The sequence below is a fragment of the Rattus norvegicus genome, chromosome 9 (assembly GCF_021556685.1).
Source record: "Rattus norvegicus strain SHRSP/BbbUtx chromosome 9, alternate assembly SHRSP_T2T, whole genome shotgun sequence".
Taxonomy (NCBI): Eukaryota; Metazoa; Chordata; class Mammalia; order Rodentia; family Muridae; genus Rattus; species Rattus norvegicus.
In genome coordinates this window covers 78,959,388-78,984,917 of record NC_141542.1, presented here as the reverse complement: position 1 = coordinate 78,984,917, position 25,530 = coordinate 78,959,388, and the positions used below count along the sequence as shown (strand labels likewise).

At 41.2% G+C, this 25,530-nt stretch overlaps 1 protein-coding gene and 1 long non-coding RNA gene across 3 annotated transcripts in view; one reads left to right on the top strand and one right to left on the bottom strand.

Annotated features, from left to right (window-relative positions):
- The window catches only part of Pard3b (par-3 family cell polarity regulator beta), a 1,028,371-nt gene that overhangs the window by 244,554 nt on the left and 758,287 nt on the right, over positions 1–25,530 (bottom strand).
- LOC134480583 (uncharacterized) lies at positions 1,590–24,478 on the top strand. 2 transcript variants are annotated; one of them, XR_015629605.1, is made up of 4 exons: positions 1,590–1,710; positions 11,914–11,980; positions 20,592–20,740; positions 21,488–24,478. It is a non-coding gene; the product is annotated as an uncharacterized LOC134480583 (long non-coding RNA). The 2 variants fall into 2 exon arrangements; XR_015629604.1 differs by having other exon boundaries at positions 1,597–1,856.

Here is a 25,530-nt window from a genome sequence, read left to right as displayed (position 1 = left end):
GCGTGTACATGCCACACATACCACAGACCGCCCCCCTTCACACACACACACACACACACACACACACACACACACACACACACACACACACAGAGAGAGAGAGAGAGAGAATACAACAAAGCTAAGAGAATATAGGGAAATAGTTTTGTGGCTTAGAGAAGAAAATATAGGGAAATATTTTTGTGACTTGGAGGTAAGAAAATATTTCTCAAGATGCTGAAACACAACCAGTGACCGTGTCTAGTAACTGGTATATGGGAAGCTTGACTGCTGCAGAACGAAGCATCTTGTACTTAGGTATGCACTGACATATTTGATGGTACTACAAACTGATGAGGAAAAAATCAACAGAATAAGACGTCTAAGAAAAGATGTACAAGATAAATAAATAATAAATACAACAGGGACTTCTAAGACTTATAACAAGCCAATAGGAATACATAAAACACACTGGTAATGGAAGAAATCCATATACAGGTACATGAAATACAGCTTGATATGTGATTAGAAAGATGAAAATTGGAAAGGTGAATGATACCAAGTATGGGTGAAGACCTTGAGCACTGAAAACGCTCATGTTAGAAATGTAATTTTGTATATAACTAGACAGCAAGAAAATAATAAAATAAAATAAAATAAATTTAAAAATTCATTTATTCTCTACTCTCTATGATTCCAAGGCAGAAAAATTTCCTCAGGTCCTTTACAAGGTATACAAAAGGATGTTTCTTTATGCCATTGTATGTTAAGGGAGTTTGGAAGCTAAATGGTTGCCCATCATTCGGGACTATAAAAATAAAATAGAGCAGATACACACATAAAGTAAAATTAAAGGAACAAATAAGATTGACATGGAATTATGTAGACTTGGAATTAAAGACAATGTTGAATCAAAGAAATGAGGAATGAAAACATTTAGATGATTCTAGTTTGGAATAGCATAATACTATTTTTTTAAAGCTAAATCTGTCTGTTTAAAGGTAGACAGTATGACTTGGTGAGAGCCAGCGTGGCTAGCATGTGCGAGGCCTTGGGTTTGTTCCTTGGCAGCATTTAACATTGCTAATAAATAACTTTCACTGTGGATATATCTAAACATCTTAAGTAAATGTGAAGCAAAAAAGAAATTAGGAACATGGATCAGGAGAGGCCATTAAATAGAAGATTTTCTGTAGACAATGACAGTAGAGCCATGAGTAAGAGCTGTTGTTCAGACTCAGTCAGAAGACATAGAAGCCAATTAGGTGACATATCACAATGGAAATGGGTGGCAGAGGATCCAGACACCCAGAGAGCATGGACACTATTCTTTTTACATGTTACATGCTATATGGGGAAGATAACGCATGCTAGTATTAAGAGAGATTTCTAAAGTTGCATTCTCCTAAAAGCAGAAAGGTGAACTTTTAAGCATGGCCGTTTAACCATTCATAAATTGGAGGCATTGGTGAGAGGGAGCCATTTTTCCTGAACCAATAAAGAAAAGTTAATGATAGCAACAGTAGGAGAAAGGTTTGGGGAGGGAAAGCAAGCCTGCCTGGAGCCATTCCCAAACATCACAAAGGCACTAATCCCCGTCTTCACCATTCAGTCCACAGTTCTCTGCGGGCCTGAAATGTTAAGAAGCAAGCTGTCTACAAGCCATGCTTCCCAATATCTGAGGGAGGCAAAGCTCTGCAATCTGAGAGAGAAGAATAAGACAGCTTCAAGGTGAGTGTGCAAGCAAACGAAAGAGAAAAGAAAGGAAAAGACAAGACAGCATGAAAGAGAAAGGGAGGGAGAAGACAGAGATCAAACAGTAAAACCTGACAAGGAGTGGAGGCTACACAGATGAGTAGATTGCAGAGCCTGGGAAGGTAAGAAATGGGGGTGTGATGAAACAGGAACAGTATAAACTATGATCGGCCTATAATCCAAACTCAACAGGGAAGGACTGGATAAAACCAGTTGTGTTGGGAGGGGTTAAATCTGAGAGTAAGCTCAGGCTTGAGAAAAAATGCAGGAGACAATAAAAGGAATTGTTAACGTATGTTTAGAGTGAACTGGAGGTATGATTCATACCCCCCTGGGGGCAGATATTACAGAATTAGCAGATGACAGGAGAGACAACAGTGGCCATTAGCATTCCAAACGCTCCTCTCTTTCCTATCAATGAGAATGATCTTCCTACTAAGCCACAAAACAACAGATTAGGAAGGAACCGAAGCCCCAGAGAGGAGATAAAACTACAAGGGATCATCTAGCTCCTTTATATGAGTCCATGTCCCTGGGCCTAAATGAATCTCAGCCCATCTCACTGAAGGATCTCTTCCTGGCTGCTGGGCTGCAATAAATTCACTCTGGGAGAGGTGAAAGGCGCAGAGGACCCAGACCAAAGTCACACTTTTAAAGGAGTGGGGTGGGGGAGAGAGGACCAGAGCCAAAGGCACTTTGAAAACAACAGGATTCCGCCTTATAGAAACTACAGAGAGATAAATAAGAATAGCAAAGTTGCTAAGGACAGAAAAGGACAAGGACCTACCAAACTCACTTATTTTCTTTCCTAAAGGACTGGCTAATGGGGCCAGGCTGTAAAGATCTTTATCTTTCTCAAGGTGGTTTGGTGAGTCAGTAGTTAAGCTCGAGCACCCAGACAAGTAGTTATTTAGATTCCTCTAAAGCCAGTGCTACCTAGGGCTTCCTTATCAATTTAGGGCTTTCTTATGCCTTAGGCAAATATTCAGCCCTGATTGTCCCCTCCCTCTTTCCAGCGGCTCCTGGAGAGGCCATGCTCTCCTTCCTGGTGACATTGGAGCCTTCAGAAAGATCACAAACTACCATGGACTTTTTCAGGAAACTCCTACGTATGCTTTGATTTTCTCAGCTGAAGACTTTCTTGTAACCTTTAGAAGCTTTTGCTTCACACACTTCTATTTCCCACTGTTTAATGAGAAGACTATGTCTCTTCTCTATCCTAGTCTGTAGAGTAATAATCTTCTGACTTCCCTCACTTATGCAAAATCACACACCTCCATCAGCACACACCCAGCCCTGGCAACCCTTCCTCTCCTGAACTCTTTCCCCTGTCTCCTCCACCTTTCTTTAATGTCTCTTCCTTCTTTCTTTCCTTTTCTCCCTTATGCTCCTTCTTAGAAAAGTCTTGTGCACCCATGTATGTATGTGTTCACATGTGGGAGATTATAGAAACACACATGGCATAACAGGTATGTGGAGGTCAGAGGACAAGCTTGGGTATCATCCTTCTTCACTGAGGCAGTCTGACTTGTTAATGTAACGCATGGCAGGCTAGCTGGCTCCCAAACTCCTGATAAGTTTCCTGCTTCTGAGTCCTATCTCCATGTAGGTTAGTGGTTCTCAAGCTCTGGGTCACTACTCCTCTGGGGGTCACATATCAGCCATCCAGTATGCCAAATATTTGCATTACAATTCACAACAGTAGCAAGATTTCAGGAATGATGTAGCAATGGGATAATTGTGTGGTTGGGGGCGTTAACACAAGACAAGGAACTGTATTAAAGGGACTCAGTGTTAGGAAGGCTGAGAACCACTGTGATAGATATGTGCTGGGATTGTGCATGTGTTTTTGTGTCTGACTTTTACAGGAATTCTGGGGATCTGAATTCAGGGTGTCAAGCTGGCACGGCAAGTACTTTACCCACTGAGAGATCCTTCTGCCCCCCTTCCCCCATCCCCAACTCACATTTCAAGACATGGTTTTGCTATGTAGGCCAGGAAATCCTCCTGCCTTTCCTACTTCAGAGTTGGATACAGGAATGTGTTACCATGTTTGGTCATCTCTTTGTTTCTTAGTGCTTATGAGCCAGGCTATAATTTATCTTCTAAATAAATCCCACTCAAGAAGTTTTTATGCAGTCTATTCTGTGCCCTACACCCTATCCAAAGTGTGTAAGACACACTCCTGTCCTCAAGTACATCAGCGTCACCATCAAACATGAGCACATGCATCTGAGAACCCTTGGGAACTGCTTGTACACCATGATTAAGTACTAAAACATGCCCCTCCCTCCTCCTCACTTCCAGTACCTTGTGTTTCGTGGGTACTCAATACTTTTCTTTGTTTTATTAATGAAAGAGTGAATAAACATATGTTGGTTCAAATTCAAAATTCTAGAAGTCTGGAAAAGAAAGGACCACAGTGTCCCACTGATGGAAAGCAGCCATATAATTATTACTCTGAGAAGAAACATAATATTTATAGTTTGAGTCTGGGGAAGAGAAACTACCTCCTCAAATTGCTTGTTTACTCTTAGTGGAAGGACGGATGTTCTTTTGTGTATACCCAGCAGAGCTTCTCAATGAGGGACTTAAGTCAACTTTAAACTAATCTCATAAATGTTTTCCTATGATTGTCCTATCATCAAATGTATAAAATGCAAATATTTATAAGTCTGAAATTCTATTTATTGTCATTATCATCATCATCATCATTATCATTATTAGTTAAGCTACCTTTAAATATAGCCAAGGCACAATATACAAAGCTTGGTAAAGGAATCTTTATAAGAGGACAGAAGGGAAGTGACTCTTGGGCACTGGGCAAGAATAGATAGCCAGGGCTTGCCTAGAACCCCCACTGGTCATCACATGCTAATCTGAATTTCTGGTGACTTAGAAAGAAAGAGAGACATGCCCACTCATCAAACTCTCGGGTGGCTTTGAATCACACACGCTCTTCCTGACACTGTTACAGAGTAGTTGTCTCACTGTTGAAGCAGCACTTTCCATGGCTCATTCCAAAATTCCTAAGTTTTGACCTACGATTACTTGCCAGTGAAGTGTAGGACAAGCTCCATTTAGCAACTACCCATTGCCCAGTGATGCTATTTTTTGGGTGAGAAATCTCTGTAGTCCCTGGAATGTACCTCTTTGGAGACATCATTTCCTCTCGTAGCACCATAAGGCAGCTTGAAAGAGAAAGAACCTTCATGAAGAAGTAAATTCTAAAAGGACTAACCACTTAGCTCCCCAGAAGCCCAGCTTCCTGGCCTGTTCAAGAAGAACTCTATTTTCCCTTTATAGCCTTGTTGAGATAACATTGAAAGTAAATGAGATGGTGTTTATTATAGAGTTTAGCATCCTCTAAAGTTCTTTATGCATGTAAGATGCTATTTTGGTACTTTTGGTTATGTGTTTTGTTTCTGAAATACTAGCATGCTATGAGAAGCTACCAATTGGGAGTGAAAAGAACATCAAGCTATAAGTCAGTCATTTGATTTTAATGCCAGCTTGTTTGATGATAGGTAAATACATCTCTCCAGGCAGGCACTAGTCTTATCCACACAACACAAATTTCCATCATAGCATTTAACAAGTCTGACATCGTTTTTAGCTCCCTTCTTTGGCAAAAAGGGTTCCTGATCTGCATCAGGTAGCAACCTTGTGCTCTTGACTTACAAAGATAGGCCATTTCTTTGAGAAAGTTATCAGATACCCAGAACATCCCATAATGTGTTCTTTCTGTTAGTGGATTAGAGACCCAATCTCCATACACCAAGTTCAACTTAGGGGCCATGGATGCCAAATAGATAGAATATGACAGTGTCCCATGAGATCTTATTCCACAAGACTGCTCATGGATTATAAGAGCAGAAAGGTGGGCAGCGTGCCCAGTGTAGGACGAGGATCGGGGGTATCTTCAAGGAAGGCTTTCTGGGTAAACTATAATAAACCTTGCATTTGTCCAGGGATACATTTGTATTTTTCTCTTTGCATTTCTTCCTCTGATGCTTTATGTTCTCTCCCTGATAGTCAATTTGTAGAACACGTCACGGCCAAGTGGTAGCCCAGGCTGGACAAAATAAGGAATCAAGGACATCTGTAGGTAAATCCCCAAAGAACATTAATCCAGCCAAATCACATTAGATTTTTTTTTTAAAGTAGGAAAGCAGAGTTTATTGTGATGTTTGCCTCAGTGTGTTTTAGGAGACTTTGGAAAATAGAAAGATGAAAACTGATTTCTTCCTTTGTGTTTTATAACCAGTGCTGTGCATGTTACTAGAATGGTGTTCTTTCAATTTGATGACGAAACATGCACTGGTTTTCATGATAACAATAAAACCAAACAGAACCAGCAGCTGTGGGAACTAGTCAGAGGCTGGAAAGGAAAGGGGATGGTGGCTCACGGCTACAGAGTCAAGAAGCATGCCTGAGGTGTGAAGGGGGATAGGAAAACCCCAGACTGTGGGGAATCATGTGCTCCTTGACACTTTACATCACAAGAATTTGATATGTACTTGGCACCATAACAGAGGCTAAATATTACCTGTGTATCTGATCTGAAATGGTTACTCTTATGTTCTTGTGAAATATTTAACTGAAGGAGCTACAGAGGCAAATCAAAGCCAACATTCTGCTTACCTACAAGTATCTGCCAATCTAATAATCTCCAGATAACTAAATAAAAAGTTACTTCATACTGTGGCTGGCATGGATCTCTCCTAGAACTGTGAAGTTAATTACCTTAAAAATTGAGTCCTTCAGGTTTACCAGCAACCATCTGAAACCAATTTACAAGCGCCCCTAGAATTCAGGACACGAAAAACCACAAAAATCTGAAATAAATATCCATCCACAAAAGACAATCTATAACCGTACACCACAAAGAAAAGCTCTCCTATTTCTTCTTTTCTTCCTTCACACATGGTTTAAATATACACTCCTCCTCCACTTGATGTAAGACTCTGTTATCATTATGCGGGAAACCTATAATATGCCGACCCTACAAAAAGCATGGAGCTCAATTACCTAGCCGTCTTTATGTACACTTGAGATCCCAGGCTCTCGTGGATATCTGTACCGAGAGCAAAGCGAACAGATTCCGTCAGCTGCAGGACTATTCATCCCCATGTCCTCTACATCTATTTCAGGCTATGAAAGAGCCCGCTACTCCATAAAGAGTGGTTTTCTTTTAAACAGTTGGCTTTGGTTGTGTTTCTTCACCTCAGCAATAGATGCACACCTGGGAGGCAGGCAGTTTGACAGGAAGACTTTGGGCTGCTATATAAACAAACACAGCAGCAGAAGCCATCATGCCCTTGAAGGGAAGGCTCTGCTCTTTTAAAGAAACGAACCAGTTCTTTTGTTTCTGCGTACATTTCACTTAGTTTGATGACCTTGAGAGAGGCCAGCAACCCAGCTTCCACACTGAGCAACCCTGAGTTCTAAATTCAGAGAAAGAACCAGAATGCATCACTGAAAAGGGACTGATCTCCCTGCCCCCTTCCACTTGCTCTTGAGTTGGAGCTCCTGGTGTGTAGCTACTGCACAGAGAATCTCAGAAATCCCTTCTGGGGAGCCTTCATTATTTGGTCAGCTGCGTTCTCCATTCTTTGTTTTTTTCTGGACTGTTGAAGTTAATGCATGTTAATTGTACATATTAATGGGTGCAATATGGGATTTCCATCCATGCACACAACATGAATTGGTCATGCCCACCCTCCCTTGTGTCATTCTTGCCCCGCCACGGCACTCTTCCCAGGACTGTGTAAGCACCATCCTATTTTCAGTGGCCTTTTGGTTGTTATTTCCAGAGATGGCAGAGAACATGGGTTCTCATTTCTTGAAAGCTCCCAGTGTCTGCTGTAGTTTTTTGTTCCTTTCTGTCACTATGCAGTTCAAACTGCACAGGATACTAGCTAGGCACTAAGCACCAGGCACAGATGGTGACGCTCCCAGCACTTAGCCTCCCTTTGCAGGTTTCTGAACATGCCCCATTTCTTCCCAAAGGACGTGGTCTAAGTTCAATTTATTTACACTGATGGACAAGGAAACAAGATAACGGATACCATAGCCAGAGGGATGACATCATTAAAACCATGGGTGCCATAGGTATATGATTACTTTTATATCATAAGTGGGGTGGAAAACAAAGAGAGGGAACAATGATTTAATTTAATAATCACTGTCTCACCAGCAGTTGTCATGCCGACAGTGCATTTAAAAATATCCCAGGATACAGTCACCATTTGAAAAACAGGTAAACCAGAAACATTTTTTTTTTCAATTTGAAGAGAAAACCCTGAAGACGGAATCAAGACTACGAATTTTAGGAAAGTTGTTCTTAGCATGAATTTAATTTATAAATTGTAAAATTTAAAAAACAGTACTAAGTGCCAAATGAGGCAAAATGCTTTTTTTTTTTTTTGGCATACATGACCATGTAAATAAATAATGAGAAAAAGAGAAAGATCAAGAGTACAGTTTTCTAAATGAGAGAGAAATTTCCTACATGCTAGACAGAAATTAAACAGAGACATGGACACTGTGTATCTTTCCACATGAGGTCAGAGATCTTCATTCTTAGAAATGTTAAAAACTATTGTGGAAAACTGAAGGTTTTTTAGCCTTTTATATCTTATTCTATGTGCATGGATGTTTTGCTCGAATGTAACTGTGTACCATGTACAGGCCTGGTGCCTGGGGAGTCCAGACGAGGGCATTGGCTCCCTAGGACTGGAGTTACAGACAGTTGTGAGCCGTCGTATGGGTGTTCGGATTTAAGCCTGGCTTCTCTACAAGAGCAGCTAGTGTTGTGAACTGCTGAGCCATCGCTCCAGCTACCCAGGCAAGTATTGTAGGGGAAAATCTCAAAACCATTTTCTGTTCAAAGCTGTTAGGGTTACAAAAAAAAAAAATAGATTTAGAGAAGACCACTTGTGATTTTTGCCTCTGGCTATTAAGGTACCATTTTTTTAAAACCATGATTAAAGGTTATAAAAAGACAATAAAGGCAAAGAAAATAGTATTTTGGGAAATGCTCATAAACATCGTGGTGGAGGGGAACCTGGCACAAAAATAGCAGCACTTTGGGGAGGAAGAGGGAGTTATATTTTGAACAAGATTATACTCTCTCATAAAGCCAATATTATTTCAGCGCAATCAAGTGCATCACTAATGTGCAAAATCTAACTTTATGAGATGCAGCGAAGCCGAGGAGAAAGTTGCCTTTGAGTGATTACTCTGAAAGTCTAATCAAAGACATTCTCTCCCATTATCAAACACAGATGTGCAAACCAAGGAGATGGTTTCTTATTGAAAAAGATTGGCAATAAGATTGAGGACCCTGAATTGAATTCATCTCCTCATCATACCAAATTCTCTATATACCTGGGAGGCCCTTCAAAGTCGACACTCCCAGAATAATGCTCAACACATGTTTGCCTGTGATGTGCCCTCAGCTCACATCCAAATCTGCATGAGCCAATGTGGAGCCACAGGTCTTTCTGATGTAACAGCAGCACACAAGGACTACTGTGCCAACCAAAAAAATCTCCAGTTGTTGGCGTAGAGCTAAGGAGGGCCAGCTGAGCCATCAGACTAGAGACATTATGTCAGTCAAGACCCTCTGCTGCTGTGTTGGCCTGAGTACTTTTGGAGTAGCTGTTTGTGCTCATAGTTTGAGAAACTGAATTCAAAGAGGTCGATATGCCATCAGGTGACTTAATCAAACGAAATCCCAAGGAATACAATGAGAGAGAGAGAGAGAGAGAGAGAGAGAGAGAGAGAGAGAGAGAGAGAGAGAGAGAGAGAGAGACCCATTTTCCTCCTTTGGGGCCAAAACCTATCTTTCAAAATATTTTATTCTATGATCGGGGAGATGTCAGGCATTGAAGTGCTATCTAGTCTTAATTAAACCTCAGTTTTCATTTCAAAGGTTAATTATACCTTCAATTCTTATCTCTGGAAAATGCTAATGAAGAAATTCTTAAATAAAAATGAATAATTAATACTCAAATTTAAAAAAAAAACTCTTAAGTTTAGGTTTTAAAAATCCTATCTTGAAGTGAAAGTTGGGTCATGTAGATATATGGGTTTCTTTACATGTTATGATTTGAAAAAAATAGATTAACAACAGAAAATAAATTAGATGCTATCTGTCATCTGCCTATGTAAGACCTATAGATGTTTAGAACATAGGAAGGCAGTTCAGGCCAGACTGGCTTCCCCTTCACATTTTCTAAATTCTCCTTGTAAGATTTATGTAATGTGTTCTTACATACATGACATATGCAATGTTTTTCACATTCTCTAAATAAACAGCTAATGTAACAGTGTAAAAGAAGAAACCAAGCTAAAGAGAGTACCATTTCATCTCTTATTTTCTGTAGATTTTTTCCAATATGTTATTCTATGTTTCTGCCCCCAGCTCCAGCCATCATTATTAGCAAAGAATGCAGAGGCCAGCAGTACAGGGATAGCTATCATTTGGTGAATGTCGTAATAAACACATTATGATCCTCAATGCAGTGGGTAATGGGCCAATATATGCACAATGTCTATTCTAAGATTACCTCTATCCCATATGCATTTTCCCCTATTTTACCTGAACTCCCCCTTTTCAATTTGCTTTGATTTCCCAGAATTCAACAAGTCCTTTGAAGTCATCAATCACATAGAATGTCTATTACCATCATTGTTTGCTTTTCACTGTTTTGTGTCTAACCCTGTCTAAAAGAAGAGTCTCCCTAACTGTTTGAGTTCATCAGTTAATGGACAGTAGTGAAGGGCAAGACTCAGTGTCAGGGAACTAAACATTAGCATGTATGTTTCTCAAAGCCAATGGTTATTCAGGAGGACTGGGGCTCTCAGTCTATCCTTCCCATTATTTTCAAAGGTCTAGAAGCTAATCATTTTGAGTCAGGAAAATATCATCATTTTCATGAATTGGAAAGCCATGTTTTAGGCAATCCTGGCCCATGTGGCTCTTTGTCTTCAGTCTAGTGTTCTTTCCTAAGTAAGGTCACCAATTCTTTCCCTTCCCTCCTTTCTTTCTTCTTTCCTTCCTTCCTTCATTTCTTTATTTTTTTGTTTTTTTTTTTCCATTTTGCTTGTTTTTTTTTTTTTTTTTTTTTGTATGTTGCGAGTTGGTTTCTCTGTGTACCTTCAACTGTCCTGGAACTCACTCCTGGAACTGTAGACAAAGAGGCTGTCCTCTAACTCCTAGAGATCTGCCTGTCTCTGGTTCCCAGTGCTGGGGCCACCTTCTGGTGGTGTCACCAATTCTTGTCTACTCATGCTGTCCTCCACATTTGGTCTTATTTCTTCCATCAGCATGTGAGAGCTATCTGAAGTACTGAGAGCTTCTGACATAGCAGAGTGACTTTTTCATATATTCATGAGACTTGGAAGATAGGAAGAGAAGGTAGCCAAACCATCACTCCTGCATCAAAGGAGGATGGTTGAGGCAGAGGCAGGCAAGTGCATAGCTGTGTTTCTATTCCATGCAATGGGTTGCCGCTCACTTTTAAAGAGTGCAGACATGACTGACCCCAGCTCTCACTGCCCTAAGCCCTCGGCTCTTGATGCTAGGTTGCTCTCTTAAGACTGATCCTCTGGTCAGTGTCTGGTGGTTTTATTTCTGCTCAGAATGGGTTCCTGAGGCTACAGCTTTGCCCTGGAGTTCCTTTTGTGCCAGTCAAGACTTTGTAGCTTTGTCTTGTGGTAGAAGACTCTCTCAGGTTAATCCTACTTTCTCCAACCTGCCTCTTCATCAGCAGACCTTGCTTTTTCTACGTTGTCTCAGTTGCTGTTCCCCATGGGAGGCAAATACTGATGTCCCATCTCACATTCCCACCTCTGGAACCAACCTTTTCTCTGAAACATAACACTGTACAAATTAGCACCAGGCTGGGGAGTGGGCATTATTTTATATAAGAAGATAGTGACAAGTACCTTAAGTAGTATTATGTTGGCTAGGATATTAAGTGAAATGTAAAACCGTTAGCTTGTTTCTCAGCTTAGTGGGAATCTGATAAAACCATCTTCCTCGAGGTACTACTTCTGTGCTATGTGTATGAAGAGGGCCAAGGAAAAGAGCCTTAGGGTTATCTTATCCCTGACCCACTTTCCTTTTTGACTCTGGTCCTCTCTAAATTACACTGTGTCTTCTTCCAGATGTCCAGAGTTCTGGAGCAGTGCAGTAACAAACAGTGCTCTCCCTGTCCTGAGTGTTCTGATACAGGTTGGTTCACGCTTGTTTACTTAATAATTTACACATTATACTTAATTCAGGGTGATGACTACTTAACTTTAGGGATTTTACTTGAGGCTTGTATGTGTTTTAAACTGTCCTTTTCGATAGCTCACTGCTAATCTTAGGGCACTTACTGGAGAGCCATTCTGAGTCTATATAATTTCAACCAGTATTTTGAAGCACAACATAGCAACATTGTAAAGTGTGATAATTATGACAGGTCAGACGGGTAACCAGTACCTTTGCCAGCAGTGGGAAATTTAAAACCTACTTTGACCTACTGGGGGAAATGTTTTTGAATAAGGATTATGAAATTTAATGAAAGTAAGTAGAAGCAAATGTGTTGAAGAAAACCCACATGCATAAATACATGATGGAAATTTATTCACTATGTTTGGCCACAGTAGAAAAACACACAGGAGTCATCGCAGGCCAGTGGCTGAGTGTGAGCCACCGCAATGATGGTTTATTTACAAGGAAGCAGGCCAGGCCTGTATGCTGAAGGGCGTGAGGGTGGTGAAGTAGTCAGCGGACAGTCCTTATGATGCACAGAGACAGGATGTATGGAGAAGACCAAGAGTGTGAGCATATAGTCAGGGACCGTCATCTGGAGAAGTAGTAGCTGCAGTCCAGTCAATTATAAAACACCCTACACAAAGACATCACAAGAAGGCGGCCTATGTACCAAACAGACTGCAAGACTTACAGTTTGTTCTCCGGAGGAAAATGCAAACATCCTAGTAGATAACAAGGGAGCTTAGAACAGCTGGGGAGCAAAGTCAACGTGTTCTATTTTACTTGTTCTGCTCTTGAGAAAGGGAGGAACACAGACTTAGCATCCTCTTTCTTAACTCTGTAACAAGTCAAATGACTGATCACAATGCCTTAGCTACAGAGGAGGCAAGGGGCAAGGTAGAGACTGTGAAGGCCAGAAGGAACACGTGCTGGTCTAGCCATATCATTAGATAGAATAGATCTCCAAAGAAGCAAGGCATCTGGTTCTCCGTAAAACCCAGGAGTCTGCATTTAGGTGTTTGAATATAAGATTTAAGACAATATTTCGAAACAGAATTACTTCATCAAAATAACACACCATTAACTCATAATTTAAAAGTTAAAATTTTCTAAAGGCAATACGTCTCTATCCTTTTCTAAGGCCCGCTCCCTGAGGAAGCAGTGTTGAAACTGTTCCATAATACCTCTAGAAAAGGAACATTTTAATGATAATATTAGGTAGTACAGTGTAACCATTGGTGTATGACCACTGCAGGCAGAGACAGAGATACAGACAGACAGACAGACAGACAGACAGACACACACACACACACACACACACACACAGAGAGAGGGGGGGGTCCAGTGTATCCCAGTATAGTGTGCTGGCTAGTTTTTAAAGTCAGCTTGCCTTAAGCTAGAGTCATTTGGGAAGAGGGAACCTCAGTGGAGATAATGCCTCTCCCAGAGTCACCTGCAGGCAAGCCTGTGAGAGATTTTCTTGATTGGTGATTTTATGTGAGGGCACAGCCCCCTGTGAGAAGTGCCACTCGAGTTGGTGGTCTTGGGTGCATCAGTCAGGTCCTGCCTCTGGGTTCCTGCCCTGATTTCCTTGGATGACAGACTTAGCCCTTCTCTCACCAAGCTGCTTTTGGTCATAGTGTTACACAGCAATGTAAACCCTAACTGAGACATAAAGTTTGTATCATTTTCATATCTGCAGACTCATTCTTCTTGGACACTTTCCACTATTGCCACTCAATCCAGATGCTCGTAGGGCCGCTTGTTCTGGTGCTGTCCTTCCTAATATTCTGCCCCTGTGTGATGTTCCTAGGGAAGCTTGCTTTGATGCTTTGCCCTTCAGCCGCCAGGCTTCTGCTCCCTCCCTGGGGGTATACATGGTGAATTTCTGCCTTTGCATCTTTCGGGTGGACCCTTGCTGCCTCTGACATCTTTTAATCCCATCCCTTCCTGCTCCTATCCCTGTAAAAGAAATTTTGATTCTTTGTGTCTAGACAACCTTCTATGTCAAATGATTCTAAGGTGAAAACTGTTCCCACAGAGTTGGACCCCACCGCTGGCTTCTAATTTCCAATACTAGAGAGTTCTAACGCCATGTGTATTCTTGAGGCTTTTAATGTGATCCATCATTTATCTTTTCTTCTAAAGCAATTTTAGAATCTTTCCTCCATCCTTGATGCTTAGAAATTATTTAAGACTTCCTCTTCACTGTGCTGGGCACATTTTATTCCTCTTTTTGCTCTCTGACACTACCGGAGGTCAGCCATCTTGTGAATATCTCCTAAGGACCTTGACATGTCTCTACCATTCCATTGTTCACCTTTCCCCCATTTCTCCTGTTTTCAACAATCTATTTCTAGACCTATTAATCTTTTTATTGATTTTTTTGTTATAGACAGTAGTTCTTGTTTCAAAGATAAAATTTCTTTCTGATAACACTGTAATTATTAATACTGTTATTTTGCAGTGCTGGATATTGAACCCAGACCTAAGCAGGGACTCTGTATGAGCTATAGCCATAGACTTCCTTTCCTCAATGTATCTACTTTTAGTTAACTTTTATTTCATGTGAGATTTCCTCACACATCTAGCCATCTCTAACTACTCTTTAATTTACAAACATGTGTTCCTAGGAGGCTCATTAGACGTTTTAACCTGCATGGGTGGCTCCTGTTGGCAAGTGGGCTTCACTATCATCAAATGGGTTGCGTCCGTGTATAACATTAGGTCAGCTCCCACTATTAATGTGCTTTGCCCACTTCTCTGATTGCTCATCTTCTCCAGGGAAGAATTTCTCCCAGGAAGTATTCTGAGGGATCCTGTGTTTTCACTGATCCCCTGTTTCAATTCAGCCCCCAATTTCTATTTTGCTCATGAGCTTTTCTGGCTAGATTTCTCTCAGCTCATGAGAATGAAGGGAGGGAAGAAGGGAGGTAGGGAAGGCAGGAAAAGAGAAGAAGGGTGTGATGGGGAGGGAGGGAAGGAGAGAGAAATGGAGACAGAGAGACAGAGATGGAAACCCTAGGTACATAGAAGTAAGTGGGGTTCTAACTTCATTCAGAAATATTTTCAGTTGGGAGGCTAGAGAGATGGTTCAGTAGTTTAGAGCACTGATGGCTCTCCTAGAGGTCCTCAATTCAATCACCAGCAACCACATGGTGTCTCATAATGATTTATAATGGGATCTGATGCCCTTTTCTGTCAGGCAGACATACAGAGAGACAGACCACTCATCTAAAATATTCACTTAGTAAAATCTGAGGACTATAATCCAAAATATAATCCAAGTTGTTACCCAAGAAAATGCCGGAAGCAAGAAGGCCTCTGTGGTCTCTAACCTTCTCTCGCCTCTCTCTCCTAAAGTAAGACATACAGGAAATTGCTGCCCTTTTGTTGTGGTAGGTCATAAGAGATGTTCACTGTGTCCCTAAAGTGAGGGGATGCTTTCACTGAAGACACAGGGACACAAAAGAATCTAGACATGCCTTGCATTCTCCCATCTATTGCCCTCCATCCAAATGCCTTCCTTATGCATTCTTCCCTATGACCATCTACCTTTGACCAAACAGTATTAAATGTCTATGGCTTCTACATTTCTAACGTTACTGAGTCCTATAAAATTTACATTAAATAAATGTGTAATTTCAGTGGGTGGGTACAGGGCAGGAGGACTAAGTCATTCCACTAACTAGTCATTCTCCCGGGTGTCATGCCCACTTCTCTCTCTTCACTTCAGAATGCCCATAGTAGACATTCTTTTGTCAGGTCAATAATTTTTGGTCTCTATGTCCTTTTTTGTGTGCAGTCCAAAACAAACCTAGGGCTGGCAAGATGGCTCAGGGTTAGCAAGATTGCTTAGCTAGTCAAGGTTTCTGCTGGCAGGCTTGGCCATCTGAGTTTGATGCCCAGGATCCATAGGCCCCCTCAGGGTGACTCCTCTGGCCCCTTCATGCACATCGTGGTAATGAGCAACTCTCCCCCAGCCACACAAAATAAATAAATAAATAAATAAAATATAATAAAAAAATAAGCAAAATGAAAACCAACAAGCATTTCCCACTTCCAATGTTTGGATTTCTTAGTATCTCATGTTAAAAATGTATAAGGCCCAGCAGCAACACCACTCAAAGATCAAACATATATCTGCTAGAAGCTTTTGTTTCTTAAACGTTATTTCCCTAACCCCCAACCACTCTGAGGCTACCACAAAGAAAACAGCCTCCTTGCTGTGGGCTCAGCTTCATCCCCCACTGAAAAGAATGAGTTCATAGTTGGCAATTCCAACTTCCGTTTTCTTCCACGTAGATGGTATATTAAAACACCCTGTATTATATGAGGCCAGAGCAGGTGTGAGGAGTAGGGTCAGGCCTGGGGGTAAGGGTAGAGGGGAGCTGTTTAAGAAGAGAAGGGAAGATATTGGGGGTGGTAGGGAAGAGGGGAGCAGAAGGACAGAAAAGAAAACACGCGGTCAGGAGACAGACACAAGCATGCTGTTCGCCACAGCTGCGAGCCAGGCCAGGGTGGCTGGCCCGTGCTTTTGTAAGGAATGTGTCCGCTGCTTTGTAGTTACTACTTAATTTTACAGATGGCCAGAGAAAGTGCTTATATCGCTTGCTTAAAGTTACCACCGAGGGCTGATTAATACAAGATGCTTTGACACAGGACCTATGTGTAAAGGCAGGAGAAACAATCGAAAGAGTCCAAGTGGCCCTGACGGATCCAGAGTTACATGTTTGAAGTAAAGAGAGCAAACCGTGTCTGAAGGCAAATTGGTTAAGATAAATCATGTCAGGACCATGAAAGGAAAGGATCGAAACAGCTCACAAACTTCACTCTTCGGCTGGCCTTTTGAGAGTCACATCGTCTTTATCCCTTCATGCTTGGTCTGCACGTTAGTGGCTATCAGCAGAAAGCTGGGGAAGGTGCCAGAGATAAGACCAAGCACGAAGCTGATTCATTGAGGGCAATTAGAAGATACTCCACATTCCATGGGCAGGCTTTCCTGTGGGGGATGGGTGCTCGGCCATTTGGCATAGCTTTCATTAGAAATTGAAGCAATAACAAAAACTGAATGCCCTTCCTCATAATGAGGGTATTTATAAACATACTTGAGACGCACTGGGATTAGCAGTGAGGAAAAAAAAACCTGAGAGAAATGAATTTGGGGAGTTTCCCTCCTAATGAAAAACCAGATAAAAGAAAAGAGATTTAGTCATCTTGTGTTGGCAAATTGGTAAAAGCTTTTGAGGACAAAGTAATAATATAGATATTGCCTGGGTAACAGACAAAAGAGATTCCAGAAAAGATTGGGGAAGCAATTTTCTATAAAATGAAGCCTGGGTTTTTTTTCTTCTTCTTTCTTTCTTTTTCCCACCAACTTGTATTATAAAATAAAAATGCATAGCAATAAGAGGGAAAAGTTGTTGCAAGGATGGGATGAGGTTCAAAGAACATGGTGACTCAGTCAGAACGATGCATTTCAGGTACTTTTTTTAGATCAAAAATAGTTTTGATATTGCATGCAGAAATCTTCTTAGTAGTAGTAAAACCTTGCTATAATCAAAAGTAATCAGAAAAATAAGATACTAACAATCAGATCAGAGTAGAGTCTCAGAAATTCTTTGATAATACAGCTGTATACCTTGCCCTTCTCATATTGCCCCTATCTGGGGTCTTCTAGTCTCTGGAGTCTTGGTAATTGGTCTAAGTTTCCCACCAGATTTATCACACCTGAAGAGATTTAACTTCAGACCCAAGGTGGTTTTACGATAAAGAAGTGAGGTCTTTATTTCATTTCAAGTTCAAAATGTTTCACATTGGTCTGGCTAGTCTTGGAGAGGTTTTAAAGGCATTCAGTTCTTTAAGGATGCATTATTCCAGTAACAATGGTTGGGTTTCTATTCTTTTCATGTCTGACCTACTTAGTAGTTCTTGGAAACTGTTAGGCTCAAAGCTGGAACAATAATTAGTTTTATGTGCCCACACCTTCCTAATGCCTACAACATTGCTTAAGACAGTTGGTAAAATTTATCTGAACATACTAATAAATATGTGGTTTCGCTTCCCCCTGCTTAGTCTTCTTGTATCTGTATCAAAAACATTTTCTGTGATCCTGTGCTGGGGGTGGGCCAGGGGGGTGATAAGCAGTGAGTCAAGCAGACACGGCCCCTTTCACAGATGGGACAAAGAATAATTTTTTTAATTTGGGGGTGATAAAAACACAACAGGATTGTGATAAGTTTCAAAAGTATCACAGGGTGTTTGGAGAGCACAGAACAGGGAGCTCTGTAGTCAATAGCTTCTCGGTCTCTACTTGAAGACCTCCAAGGATACTGTCAACTTGGAGTCAAAGGGAAATTCATTTCAAGACACATGCATTTGTTTCTGAGTTCAGCTTCACATTCAGAAGACACATCTGCTTATCAGTGGAAGTCTTCCCTGCTGACCTCCAAGCAGCAGTCCTCTGGACCTGGTTATCAGAGTTTGCTGCTTTCGTTCTCCGGGTCAGATGGCACCCGTTTCTTCAATTATTGCTCCTGTAACATCCGGTGGAGCTACCTTATGAAGTGTTGTGCAGTGGCTAGGATATGCATTCTTCAAGTTAACTGGTGCGTGGCCTGCTCAGAGCCGAGCACAAGGGTAAACTGTTACCTCCCTCAGGACCCTTCTGATTGTGAGCTCACTCACACTTTCTTGGAAGCCATGCCATACCATTGAGTAAAATTAACTTTTCATCGAACCAAACCAACACCTCTTGAATTTAAATTACATGTGAACCATTTGGGGGAGCTGGTTAAAGCCAGTTAGCAAATGTTAATTAAATGAATCTGAGGTGTCTTCTGCCTAATTCCATAGACCACATGTCCCAAGGCAAACGGTTACAACTCAAAGACCCAACCACCTCTGATCCTATCTAAAACCTATAAAATAACTTTTTTCTTGAATATACTGCTAATAAAACTAATAAACTCACAGATTTATATGTTCAGATCTTGCTTCAAAAATATTACATCTGATCTATTTCACCAAGTTCTGAGCTGGCGGCTCTGACACCACAAAGGTTTTCTTTTCCTCAGTGGTAAGAGATTAACGCTGGCTTTCATATATTTCTGAGAGGGTGAAATGATGTTCAAATTCAAACTGTCCTCTATAAATTTATTATTTTTAAGAGATGTTTCAGATTGAATTATTTCACTACAGCAGAACAAAATGACATTCGATGAAATTCCAGTTAATTTTCCAAATTTTACAGTGTGGCAGAAGCTATCAGAGACACAGTGTCTGGAGCGGTACACATTTCATTGAACCATTAATTAAATTGTATCCCTGTCCCCTCAACCCCTGGATTCTTTCCAGAATTATTTTTCCAGGAACACCTGTTCAATTTGTTACGGCTGCTTCCTCGAGCAAAAACAAAATAAAGAGAAGGCCCATTGCTGGGTCAGCTGCACGGCTTCCCCCGTGTCCTTGGGGACACAGCTATCCCAAATGCAGTGCAGTTGGACAGAGATCAGTGGCTTAGGAAGGCGGGGCTGGAGGACGCCATTCCCACTTGGATAGGTTTTCTCGTGGTTATCAGAGGCACATTCCATGGTAGAATATTATATGATACAACCTTTTAGAATTCCTGGGAATTAGGCGGGAGTAATTACTATGAACTGATTAGCTCTATGATAATACCGAAATACAAAATTGTGAAATGGATTATCCTAGTAGGTTGCTTAATCTTAGTGAAAGTCAAGGCTGTTTAAATTATGACGAGAAACCTTGAAACATTACATTATATATCACGGTTGCTGCCAGAACTAGATGCGATGTAAGTAAATTTAAGTTTTCCCATGGCGAGATTTTCCGTGTAACTGGAGTTTAACAATTTAGTTGGGAATGAAAAATAATATCGAAGAATGGGAACAGATAAAAACTGGAAAGCAATCCAAAGAGGAACATAGAACATCTATAAGCACAGACTGGGAGGAGTGCTAGACACAATAGAGCCTTCTTTACAGCTCTGTAGAAGGATGCTGTAATGTGTGGAGGGAACTCCCCTATCTATCTGCTCACTGTGTAACAGGCCAAACACTCCTCCACAAAGCCCTTTGTTATTTGAGGGGTGGGGAGAGCCAGAAACTCTTTTGACAATTATATCTCAAATATATGATCTAGAATGTCATAACCTGACTGTTTTCCTTATTTTTGTTTTGTTTTGCTTTTTGTTTTGTGTTTGTTTAGCAGAGTGCCTAAAGCTCATTTATGAATGGAAGGATTTTTGTTTGTTTGTTTTTTAATTGTGTATTATTTAAGGACCACATTTACATGGAAAGTAATAGCAGTGATCAAGTGATCACATGATAAAAACTGGCCAATAAATGAAACGGTGACTATGGCGATCCCCCAAAGGTGTTTAGGTAGTAGTTGTCTTATTAGAGTGACAAAACAATCCTACAACTACCAAATAGTCAAGAACACAGATCAGATAAACTTTGTCAACTCTAACAGCACTCTACCTGACAAATGATTTTTCAGTCCATGATCAGGAACTGCTGACAATACATTTTTCAAAGTGCATATGCTTTCTCCCCTATAGAGACATCTCACCTGGGGATACGGAAGTGTCTCCGCTCACTCAGAAACTTAAAACACATAGAAGCATACAGAAGGTAGAGCATGACGACACTGGAGACCACATTCAGAATTGCTTAATGAGCCTCTAGACTCGAAGACACTTCTGCACAGGTCTGTTTTCACTGAACTGCTTTGCCGAAAGGCTTCTGGTGTTTGTGCTGTAAACCATGCTTGTCGTTTGATTTCTTTTGTAGTTGACTAGTCTGGACTAGGATTGATGTAATCAAAGGGAAACTAAATAAGACGTTTTTGAAAAAGTGGATTTTGGAAAACTGGATACATAGCTTTGTGGATAAAATGTTTGCTCTACAAGATGAAGACCTGAGTTTGGATCCTAGTTTTCTTGTATAGTCTGGTGGAGCCACTTACATCTATAAAACCTTAATGCCGAGGAGCTGGAGACCAGCGGGATTCTGGAGCCCATTGGCCAGCTGGCTTAGCCTAATCAGCAGTTTCTAGGTTCAGCAAGAGGCTGTGTCTAAAGAATGAGGTGGATAGACTGTGGTGGGGGTGTGTGGCTGAAGGCACCACACACTTTGTTCACAGGACAAGGAGAATCAGCTGGAGGAGAAAAGTCACCAAGGGCCTCTTCTTGCTGTGAGTCCAGGAAGTTATGGTGATGAATGCTTTGCAAGAAATGTTGATTGCTGTTAATAGTGGCCTGCTTGTTGTGGAGTTAACTAACAGTACTCTGATCAGGTTTCAGGCTGGTTCTTGGGAAGGAACTCATGCCTAGTACTGCAAGGAACCTGTGGATAGGGAGATCATAGACTCTGGGGGACAAGGCACCACTATTATTTTGTGATGTAGATGCTGCACCAAGCTTTTTTAAATGCTAACTTTATATCCTTACTGCAGCTGTCAGCCCTCAAGAGAAAGCTTCTTTCTGCAGTGGATGACGGCTAATTTAGAGATTCATGATCGGTCAAGGTGCAGAGAGTAAGCGACTACAGAGAGTTCATCCCTAAGGTACATCCACCTCCAGCCCTTGGGGGACATTGTGGAAGAAGGGATAAAAAGACTGTAAGAGGAAGAGGCTATGGAAGACTGAAGACAAACAGTATCTTCTAGAAATGATGCAGCTGTGTGCTCATGGACTCAAAGCTGCCATGTTGTCAGTTGGTGGAGTGCTTGGAAAGAGAAAGCCACTTTTCTTCAGAGATGTGGCCCCTGGTAGGTAGGTCCTCAGGCAGCCCTGTGTCCATGCATATGTACATATAGAGGCAGCACAACAAGAAGATGAGAGATTGAATGGAGATGCGTATGTGAAGGGTCTGTGAGGGGAAGTGGTATGGATATAATCAAAACATAGTTTATACATGTATGAACTCAAAGAATGAATAAAAATATCCAAATAAATAAATGAAAATAGAGGTAATTAAAAACTAAAAAACAAATAGTGTGGAGAGTGACTGAGAACATCCAACCTGGACCTTTGGTCTCCATATGCCCAAGTGCCATGTGCATGTGTACCAGAAAGCAAGTAAATATGTACACATCTCCATGACCATGTATATGACACACTCAGGCACACACACTCATACACACACACTTTCTTAGGTTAAATTAGAAACTGTTAGGTAGTTTAAAAACATCAATAATAGACAGTAAAAGAAAAAAATGTTCCACTAAAGAAAAAGCTGAACATAAAAATATTCCTTAGAGACATGGCAACACGTCTGAAGGGCAAGCTGAGCTTGGCATCTAGCATAACCCTGTTTCTTTAGATGGTTGTTCTTGCCCTAGCTAAAGGAGCTAGGATCTTTACTTATTCATCCTCTTCATAGTGGCCATCATGTACTGCAGCACAATCTCCTGGTTATTACTTATTTTTCTACCAAGAATATAGCCATTAAGGGCATGGAGTTCAGTTTGTTGAATATACCAGCAAATATTTCTAGAGAATAATAGGTATCTAGAAAATATGAATGAATAGGCATCTAGAACAGTGAATAAACGTGTGCCAAATTCATCCGGTTAAGGAAGCGAGCAACTAGACCCAGCTGCATCCTACATGAGAATAAAAGAACAGGGATCTTGTAACAGATTAATCACTTAAGTGGAAGTTAGATTTAGGTACAAAGGACAAAGAAGTTGAAGTAGTATGTAGTATGCCGATGCTTGGGCATTGGGTAAATATTTTTTGAGGAACAAGATCAGAGAGTTCAGGTCCAGTAAAAGGATTAGCAATGGACTTGCTCCTGTTGAACAGGTTTGGCACAGGCTTTAAGGAGAGGGCTCACGAGGTACCTAGCCTTGGCATTACAGATGAAAGGTCTGATGGTCATTCTGGATTTCACATGGATCCTCACACGTGTGAGACTGTCTAAAACTGTGTACACTGCTTCTTAGAAAGTAGTTCTAACCAAAGACATCTCAGGACCTCGTCTTAGAGAGAAGATGGAATTTTGCAGGTCACATCCTGGAACATATTCTGATATCAAAGACCTTGTTGACCATGTTTTATAAAACCACAGATATATCTTTGAAAGAACTAGTTACAAATTTGCATGTACCCCCCCCCCCCCAGAAGTGACAGGACTCAGGTATGGAGACATGGTGTGGTAGAGGAACTGAACTTGTAATGGCATTTGGCAATGCCAGTGTCACCTCTCCTCCTGAGGCTGCTTTTTCTACCTGGGCAGGACATGAGCACTCTAAGATCCATGACAGTGCAGGACTTAAGACTATGCTCTATGGTGAACACACCCTAGTTCAAAAGAACAGTGACACGCTGGAGAATTGCACCTCTAATACATCAGTCCAGGAAGCAGGGCCTTACAGACAGCATAGTGGTAGGCACTGGAGCAAAGAAAAGCCAGTGAGCATGTCAGACACTTGCTGTCCAGACCTGAAATTTTTCCATGTCCCAGAGGTAAGGCAGGTATGAATCTGGGATTGACTGAGTGGCAGGATTGTTAATGTTGATATTCAGATAGGAAGTAAAGTAAGCAGACTGCAAACCCCATGGAGCTGCACAATTTTATCTCTTAGACCCATGGCATCTGGTACTATTGGTGTTTTTGGAAGGAGGAATTGAAGGATAGAAAGAAGGGAAGAAGAAAGAAAGGAGGGGAAAAAGAAGAGAGAGACACACAAAGTAGGAAAGACAAAGCTGCAGGCTGCTTCTCTGAAATGTCTGATCCTCTAGCCTTTAAGAGGATGGTAGTCATCAACATCTCAGCTGTAACTTCAAGACAGAACTGTTACGTTTTTGGTCATGGAGAACTGAATAAGGCCCATGCTTGAGGGAGGTGTGTGTCAATTAGGTTATATCAGCAAGTATGCACATCTGCCAGAGGTAAAAGACACATGAGGAAGAAATTACTTGATCTAGTTCTCACTTACAGCGCATCCATCACTGTTGTGTGATCCATGGAGTAACATTTCACAGGCTGCAGAAAGGACTGAACTAGTGATAAGCAAGTTCTAGCACACAAGAGCACCCCCTTTCCATGGGATGTGCACACTCATTAGAACAGGAGCAACATTTTTTTTTTGAGGACAAGATAGAAAAGTCACAGAGGAAGAAAAATTGCAAGGCTTCAAAAATCAAAGACAATTTTGTCTAGAAAACTGCACTCTGTCTAGGGTCCTTGCATGTGTACTCTCACAACACACACAAATACCCCTTGCCATTACATGGTTATCTTGGGTTGTAATTAATGGTAAGGAAACCAACATTCTTGTGTTCTCTTTCCTCTGTACAATTCTATCACCTTTGGGTCGAGTTCATCTTGTGCACAGATATGTGACCACGTGCAATTTTCTTTGTATGTGTACCTACATGTGGGATAATCAAGCGAGCTTAATATATTTAAGAAAATAAAAGTAAAACAAGATCCTTCTAAAGGCTTTTCTATAAGTTAGCTTCTGGATTCTGAGATTGATGCGGGTGTGCGTACGTGCACGCAACACACACACACACACACACACACACACACACGAGTTACGAGCTGAAGAGATGTCAACACCCTAAGAGGTTACAGGTTAGTTCACCGGTAGAATGTGCTCACAAGAGGAATGTGCTGAGTTGAAACCGATCTTCACATAGGTAAATACATTTTTCCACAAGAGACCATTCAATCATCCTTCGATCGTTGTTGCTAAGGGGGTAGGGGAAAGAGGTCTACATTTTCCAGAAGAAAAAGAATCCCTAATAAAGACCATCTGTAACTCTGCCTCCGTGCTATCAATTAGGAACACTTAAAAGACATTCTCTCTCACAAATATGTATCTGCAACTTCAGGAAAAGGGTACAATTTCACTTCCAAATAAACCTTTAATGAACTCTCCACATACCAGAATAGCACCGCCATGTAGGCAATAATAGGTCTGGTCACCTTCTCCTGTCAGTCCATGGCGTTTAGTGACAGTGGACAGACAATGTGTGCTCCTTTGTCTTCACAGTGCATAGGGGATATTTGGAGACTAGACTTGTGAAGCATTTTGGCTAAAGATTAGGGGAGGAGTCTGATAAGATTGAAGGGCTAGGGATGGGCGATGGAACCAGCTATGAGCCTGCCTCTGTTTTCCTGGGAGGGATCAGAGCCCTTCACCAGGAGCCTAGGCTGAAAATGTGAAGTTGACTATGCAGAACACACACTGATTGTAAATTCTCTCTCACACACCCTAGGAAACCAAGAAATGAGTAAAAATGACTTTTAAAACATGCTTTATTTACCCCATTTAAGATACGATACTTTCAACGTAAACTCAGGAAAATGGACATTTTCTACGTTCTTGTTTCATGCTGAACTCTCAGGCTCCCGTGCGCCACTTTTATTTCCAGGGCTTTGACTGAGACCAGCCAGAACCCCGGGGCTGAGAAGTCACATGGCCTATAGCTACCATATTGAGAACTCCCCTTGTGGCTTCTTTAGGTTTTCTGTCACCTGCTC